At 34.7% G+C, this 8,382-nt stretch overlaps 1 pseudogene; it reads right to left on the bottom strand.

Annotated features, from left to right (window-relative positions):
- Nucleotides 1-4,978: 4,978 nt before the first annotated feature.
- LOC111817508 lies at nucleotides 4,979-5,245 on the bottom strand (annotated as a pseudogene).
- Nucleotides 5,246-8,382: the final 3,137 nt, after the last annotated feature.

An 8,382-nucleotide genomic window follows, 5' to 3' on the forward strand; every position in this document is an offset into this window, starting at 1 on the left:
ATTGAAACTGTCCTACCAATTTGATTTGAAACTGTCTCATTGCTGTTTGTTTCTCAATAAAATTATAGGAAAAATAATAATCTTATAATTAAGAGTCCTGTATTGTACTGTTTCCCCTTGTAAGCCCCTAACTGTAACAATTAGTGAATATAAAGAACATGCAGATTAAAAAATAGAGGATCTTAGGAAAATGATGGAAACCATGAATGCCCAACATAAGAAAGAAATGGAATCCATGAAGCAGATTCAAACAGATGTCTGTGTAATTAAAAACTCTTTTGAAAATACATACACAATGGACCAATGTGAGGACAGAACATCAGATCTAGATGACAGGACTGTGATTAATGACCATGAAAAAATAACTGCTAAAAATAGCAAGAAAACTCAATCCAATAGCTGCTGGATAATACAAAGGAGAGTAACATAAGATGGATCAGAGTCAAAGAAAAAGCAGGCAACAGAACAAACATCATGTAAAAAAAATCTGTTCACGGAATGAATGGCAGAAAACTTCCTAAATATAGAAAAAGATTTTGACATACAGATAAGTGAAGCACATACAACTTCAATTATCCATTATAAAAAAACTGCCTCAAGGCATATAATAATCAAGATTCCAGAATTCAACACAAAATCAGAATATGAAAGCTGTTATACAAAAGAAAAAAAGTCAACTATAATGGATTAAACAACAAAGAGGAGAACAAGGAGAAAAGAGGGAAAAAGGTAGGGAAAAAACATGCATGTGTACATACAGGATGGCTGAGATAATTGTACTAAGAATTTCCATTAGTTTTTTTGGAAATACAGATAATGTGCAGCATTTTCACTTTAACTCTGTATGCTGATATCTGCATCTAAGCAACTACATTGAGGACAGCAATGTGTAACACAAAAGCCATGCTTGAATGCCTGTCATCTGGGTCTTCTAATTGTGTACCATTTCTAATGTCATATCAACTTTTACTATACTCTCTTTAAAATAAATTTTTAATGAGGTCTTTTTTTTTCTTTTCTTTTTCTTTTTTTTTTTTTTTTTTTTTTTTTTTTGGTGATACCAGGGATTGAACTCAGGACCTTGCACTTGCCAGGCAAGCACTTATTCCACTGAGCTATCTCCCCAGCTAAAATAAATTTTTTAAAAAGGTAAGAGAGAAAAAACAAAGAGAGACAAGAGCAAAAATTTAAAGTTTCTTGAAAGCAAGTAGTAATATTCAATCATATGTCCAATCTCACATAACTATATCTGTTAACTTGAGCAACAGATCTGACAATAAAAAATAGATAATATATCAACCATTATTAATCAGTTGTTCTTGTTTTGAAAATCTGCATCATATATATTGTTGTATATTACCCTGTTTCTGTCTTTGTTTCTGATTTTTGTCCTTGCTTTTGTTATTACTCTTCAAAATAAAATAAAATAAAATATTTTTAAAAAATCATCTCTTAAAAAAAAGCACATCAGAACCATGGTAGACTTCTCAACACAAACCCAAGTCTAAGAGAACTCAGAGAAGAGTATTTGAAATCCTAAAAGAAAAAACCTCCAACCCAAATGTATGTACCCCACAAAACTGTTTCAAAATTAATGGAGAAATATGGTACTTTCATGGCAAAGGACATCTGAAGAAATTCATGATCACCAAACCAGCACTCCAAAATGTTCTGAAGGACATGCTAGAAAGAGATATTGGGGACTACAACTGTATGAACCCTCCTAGTGAATCTACTAAACTAAACAGAATGAGAGAAAGAGGAACAGTAGGAAAATTGTACAACAGGGATCAATTAATGCATATCCATTATACCCGTCAATGTAAATTATCTCAATTTAAAGAAGCAGACGGTAGAATAGAAAGAAGCAGACTGGTAGAACACGTCAAGAACCAAGCACCAACATTATGCTACAAAAAAGAAACACATTTTATTTAAAAAGAAATTCATACACTGAGCATTAAAAAAGAAGGAAAATAATACTCCATGCAATAGAAACACAGGAAATAACAGAGGTAACTGTTCTATTTGCAGAAAAAGTGGATTTTTAGCCAAGACTGATTAAGAGACTCAAAGAAGTTTACTGCATTCTTGTTAAGGGAGTAATTCATGAGGAAGAGCTAGCAAGCATAACAATCCCAAATACCAGTGCGCCTAGCTATACAAAACAAATATTAATGGATGTGAAAGATCAAATAAGCACTAACACAACTGTAATGGAGGACCTCAATACCCCATATATTGACTAGGCAAAAAATCAACAAAGAATATCAGAACTGAACCTAACTTTTGAACAAATGGACTTAGATGTCTACAGAGTGTTCCATCATACAACATCAGAATACATATTCTCAGCCACATGTGACTTGTTCTTCAAAATAGTCCATGTACTAGATCATAGAACATGCTTAAGTAAATGCAAAGTTATTGAAATTATCTCATATATATTGTCAGGCTTCAAACACTCTTCTCAAAGCTCTCCTAGACTTGCTTTTGTGTTGAGAAGTCTGCCATGGTTCTGATGTGCTTTTCTTTATAGGGGATTTTTTTTAAATTTTATTTTATTTTATTTCGAAGGGTAATAACAAAAGGAAGAACAAAAATTAGAAACAAAGACAGAAACAGGATAATGCACAACAATACATATGATGCAGATTTTCAATATAATGCAATGAAATTGAAAATCAATAACAAAAGAAATTTTAAAAACTGTATAAACATAGGGAAATTAAGTAACACCCTCCTGAAATATCAGTTGAAGTGCTGGCTAAATAGCTCAGTGGATTAAAGTGACTACAAGCAGGCATACGGGCCGGGGGTTCGATCCCCAGGCCTGCAGTGCTGGCCCCATACCCCGGGGGCATGCTAAAATGGAAATTGAGACTGGGTGTGGTGCTGTACGCCTGTAATCTCAGCTCCTGGGAGGCTGTAAACAGGTGGATCACTATGAATCTGATCTAATAGTAAGACCCTGAACACCCTGTAGATGCTTCCCTAAAAAATATAAGAAAAAAAAAAAGAAATATCAGTTGGTCACAGATGAAATTAAAGAAGAAATTAGTCAGTTTCTACAATTAAATGATAATGCCAATACAACATACTGAAACTTATGGGATACAGTGAAAGTAGTCCTTTGAGAGAAATTCATAGCAGTGAATTATCATATCAGAAAAACAGAATGAACTAAAATAAACATCTTAATGTTGAATTTCAACTTTCTAGAAAAAAAAAAGCAGGTCTATCCCAAAGCTAATATGAGGGAGGAAATTTTATTTTATTTTTGTTTTGTTTTATCAAGCCAGAAATTTAATAATCTCTGTTATCATCACATTGAGAAAGAAATAACTGGCACATTTGAAACTTATAATCTATTTAAAATCTAAAATTTTATGTTGACCTCTTTTACACTAGGCACAACTTACTCCAAAGAGCTTCCCTTAAAGTTTTCTTTAACACACTCCTGTAATTCTAGCACTTGGGAGGCTGAAAACAGGAGGATCACTACAGATCCAATCTATGTAGTAAGACCCTGTAGATCCTGTATTAAATAATACATAAAATTTTTTCTTTAATATATATTTTCTTTTTATAAAACAATCTAATTCACTCCCAAAATTCAAATCATACGGAGAATACAAATAATAACAAAAAATAACACCTGTGTCTTCCACACTTATACTAGTTTGAGGTAACATTTATATCCCTAAAAGGAAGATTCTCTTATTATTGTCAAAATGGAACTGAATTCATATGTAAAACATGTACACATCTCTATGATACATTAGAAAAAAGTTGGGAAAATTCAGACTTCAGAATTAAGTAACTGAATCACAGGATAACAAAGTAATTATTTCATCCAGTAATGTTACCTGGAAAGAGTAAATCTGAAGGATTTATGAATAGAGAACATAAATATAAGCAAAGGCACCAATAAGCCAGCAAGATATATGTAAGGCCAATGTACTATACTAGTCTCATAAGTAGACTTGAGTAGGGCATGAGTATTCTGAAGGCTAAATTTTTTAATTTTGGTCATGAGAAAAAAGATGAATGTATTATGTAATATGGTTTGTCTATGCATCTGTGGAAAACAACGTGTGTGCATGTGTGTGTGTGTGTGTGTGTGTGTGAATTCTACATATAAGACTGAAGTTGACCACTTTTATTGAAAGTATGAAAAATCACAGATTACGTATTTCACTAGCTTTCAATGTAATTATTCTGGCATTTATTCACTTAAGTAATTAAAAGCAAGAATTAAGCTCCTTTAAGGTAATTCACCAGTAACAAAAGATCAATAGAGAAACATAGGCTTGTTTGTCCCTACACTGTAGTCTCTTAGATTTCAACATAGGGTTTCCAAATAACACTTAACTACTAACAACAAGTTAAAGGGCATTTATCAACTCTGAAAGCACTTTCCTGTATATCTGAAATAATTCAATAAATCCTCACAATAACTGAAATTTACTTTTACAGTTGCATAGTTAGCAAGCATTAGAACTACAAAGGTAGGAAAGATTCTGATTCATAGCTGTACTGCTATAGTGGTAGTTATTCAGAACTTCGAAGATTCATTCCTTCATTCCTTTGATTTCCATGATCAGCCATTAGCCTATATACATGAAAGGGTCATCCATATGGAACTCTGAAAATCATTAGCATTGTTAAATAATTGTAGTTGCATGAAAAACTTGTAAAAGAATCCAGAATGACCAGAAAAAACATATTCCATTTAAGTATTTAATCTTATAGCATATTTAATAAATCAACCTTTTGCAATAAAAATCTTTATTTCATATAAAAGTAATATGTTTCATTAGGATAAAGGAAATGTACATTCTTACCTTGAATCTATTTTTTCACATGATTTATACCACAGATAATTTCTACGAATGAGATTTCCTGACAGTCGAATATTTGCCTACATGCTTGCAGGAAGTTTCTGTAGTCTTTTCTTGCTAGGAATTCCAGTTCTTCAGAAATCTTCCATTTCTTTCAGGTATTCCATTTTATGTTCTTCATAAAATGCTGGATCATTATAGTAAGCAGTTAAGCATTCTTTCAATGCAGAATTTTCTTTCCAACACTTTACTACCATTAGGATTCCAGAGTCTTTGCTATATTTGGTAAAATGTTGAACTTGTTCAAAACACCTCTCTCTGGCCTTTCCTCTCATTATTTTAGGAATCAAAGCATCTTTTTTGACATGTCTAAGATGCTGATCTGAGGGGTTGAGTGCCATCTCCGTGGGTGAAGCAGCTAGCTGCCTGCAGCTGCTGGGCAGAGGTGGGGCAGGGAGGAGACTGGAGAACTCAGGCACCTTCCTCTTCCCCTAAAAAAATGTGTGTGTGTGTGTGTGTGTGTGTGTGTGTGTGTGCTACCGGGAATTGAACTCAGGACCCTGCACTTGCAAGGCAAATACTTATTCTACTGAGCTATCTCCCCAAAGCCAGGAAATTTTAAAGATTAGAGCAGACATTAATACAATTGAGACTAAGAAAACAATACAAAGAATCAATTAATTGAAAGTTGATTCTTTAAAATATTAAATAAAATCAACAAACTGTTAAGCACACTTTTCAAAAAAGGAAAGAAAAAACTCAAACCCAAGCAATTAGGAATGAAAAGGGAGAAATTATAAGATTCCTCATAAATTCAGAAGATCATCAATACCTACTTGGAGAATCTGTATTCTACTAAAATGGAAAACATAGAAGATATGGACAGATTCCTAGATACGTATGAATTACCAAAGGTGAATCAAGAAGATATAAAACTTCTAAGTAAACCAGTATCAGCCAATGAAACTTAAGATGTAATTAAAAACCTACTAACAAAGAAAAGTCCAATTCCTGATGGATTCACTATTGAATTCTACAAGAAATTAGGAGACCTATTTCCACTACTGCTCAAACTCTTTAATGAAATTGAAAGAGAAGCAGTACTACCAAACTCAGTCTTGGAACCAAGCACTCAGATTCCAAAACCAGAGAAGCACCCAACCAAAAAAGAGAGCCATAAGCCAGTATTCCTAATGAATACAGATGCAAAATTCCTCAGTAAGGTATTGGAAAACAGAATGCAAAAACGTATCGAGACTTTACACCAAGACCAAGTAGGATTCATTCCAGAGCTACAGGGACGATTCAACATATGTAAATGTTATATACCATATTAAGAGTCAAGGACAAGAATCATGTGACCATCTCAATAGAGGCAGACAAAGAATTTGACAAAGTCAAACACCCATTCATGATTTAAAAAAAAAAAAAAAAAACTAGAGAAAATTAGATGATCTTTACTTCAATCAGATAAGAAGTCATTTACAACAAACCAACAACCAAAATCATACTAAATGGATGAAACCTGAAAACTTTATTCTAAAATCAGGAATAAGATAAACATGTATACTATACTATCACCACTCTTATTCAATATAGTTCTGGAAACATTAGCCATTAGATAAGAGAAAGAAAAGGAATAAGTGTAGGAAAGGAAGAAGTTAAATTATCATTTTTTACAGATGACATGATGCATGATATGTAGAAGACCCCAAAAAACTCTATGAAAGGACTTCTAGCTTTAATAACAAAATTCAGTAGTGTAGTTGGATACAAAGTCAACATTCAAAAAATCAACAGCCTTGGGCTGGCCAGATACCTCAGTGGACTAAAGTGCCTGCGGGGACCTTGGTTTGATCCCTGGCCAGCTATGCTGGCCCGGCCCCTGGGGCACGCTGAGATAGCAACTGAGACTGGGCATGGTGGCACACACCTATAATCCCCACACTTGGGAGGCCAAAAACAAAAGAATCACTACAAGTCCAATCTGTGTAGTGAGACCCTGTTGACCCTGTACTAAATACATTTTAAAAAATCAATAGCCTTCCTATACATGAATAACAAACTCACTGAGAGAGAATTTAGGGAAGCAAGACATTTCACAATAACATCCAAAGGAAGGATTTAAAAGACTTTTACACTGAGGGGCCAGAGAGATGGCTCAGTAGAATAAGTGCAAGGGCCTGAGTTCAATCCCCAGTTCTGCAAAAAAAAAAAAATAGATAGATAGATAGATAGATAGATAGATAGATAGATACATAGATAAATAAATAAATAAATGACATTTACATTGACAACTACATACTCTGAAAAATGAGATCAAAGAGGATAGAAGAAAGTGCCATGATATCCCTTGTTCTTGGGTGGGAAGAATAATATAAAGTGGGAGGAAGAGCACACAGAGAAAAACTTTAAATTACCAAGGTTGATGAAATTAGTCTTAAATTCTTTCCACTTAACAAAATTTTCTATTTTTGAATCCTGGACATGTGCCACACCTCTAATATCCTGTTATTTTAATCATCATCAGTGATCAAGCTTTAGGGACAAGCCATTCCATGAAATGTGATTTATGAAAATTAATGCTTCTTCATTCCTAATGAAAATTACATGGTAGAAAATTACAATGTACTTTAATACTAAAACATAGACTGACAAAGTAAACTCTTGCCCTCCCTGGGCAAGCTGCCTGGGGCATCTGCTAATGCATAAGACAAGGGCCCAGCAGTGTATTTCTCTAATGTAGAGAAGCCAGAGCCTACCTGACTTACAGAATAGGCAGTTCCGCAGCCTCACAAGGAGCTGTGACGTCTACATCCCTTAATAACCACAGTCACCTCCTTTATCAGGATCCCAAGCACAGGATCCCCAGGTCCTTTGTGCCACTAACCCACCAATTCTCCCTGGCCCATCCTCTCATTCCTCCCCAGTGCCTAACATCTGCTCTCAAACTCCTCAGCTGTGCAGCTCTCTGTACTCCTGAGGTTAGGATGGCCACACCTTGCAGGGTGCCTGGCACAGTCCTGGTTTAAGTCTATTCCTTCAGAGAGTTGTTAACAGTGTCACCCTTTTCCTCTAAAACTTCACAGTCTGAACAGAAAATCACTTGTTCCTCTGTCTATAGGAGAAGTGAAGTATATGGCCTTAATTTTCCTATGGGACTATAAATATCCCTTGAGTAAACAGTCTTTAGGAAGATTAAGTGGAAAAGTAAGATTTAAGACTTCTCCATAATAAAAATTCTAAGCTAAAAGATTAAGAAAAAGTGCTAAGGTGGATTCTGAGGCACCTAATAAGATTTGGATTTCCGATCTTAGCTTTAGCGGATCATTGCATCTGGCACAGTTCTTGTGGCTTCCTGGAAGCACCAGTGGAGGAAAGCTGTGGTGTGTGTGGTTCAGCTTTGCCAGCATGCTTCCTGATTCATTCTGGGTTTGACTGGAGAGAGATCTGGGTTGAATCTGCCCAAGCAATCAAATCTGCCTTTTTAAAACTAAATTTTATGTGGTCTCTGCTCCACCTGTCTCTGGCACCCCTG

The sequence above is a fragment of the Octodon degus genome, unplaced genomic scaffold, assembly GCF_000260255.1.
Source record: "Octodon degus isolate 3935 unplaced genomic scaffold, OctDeg1.0 scaffold00060, whole genome shotgun sequence".
Classification (NCBI taxonomy): Eukaryota; Metazoa; Chordata; class Mammalia; order Rodentia; family Octodontidae; genus Octodon; species Octodon degus.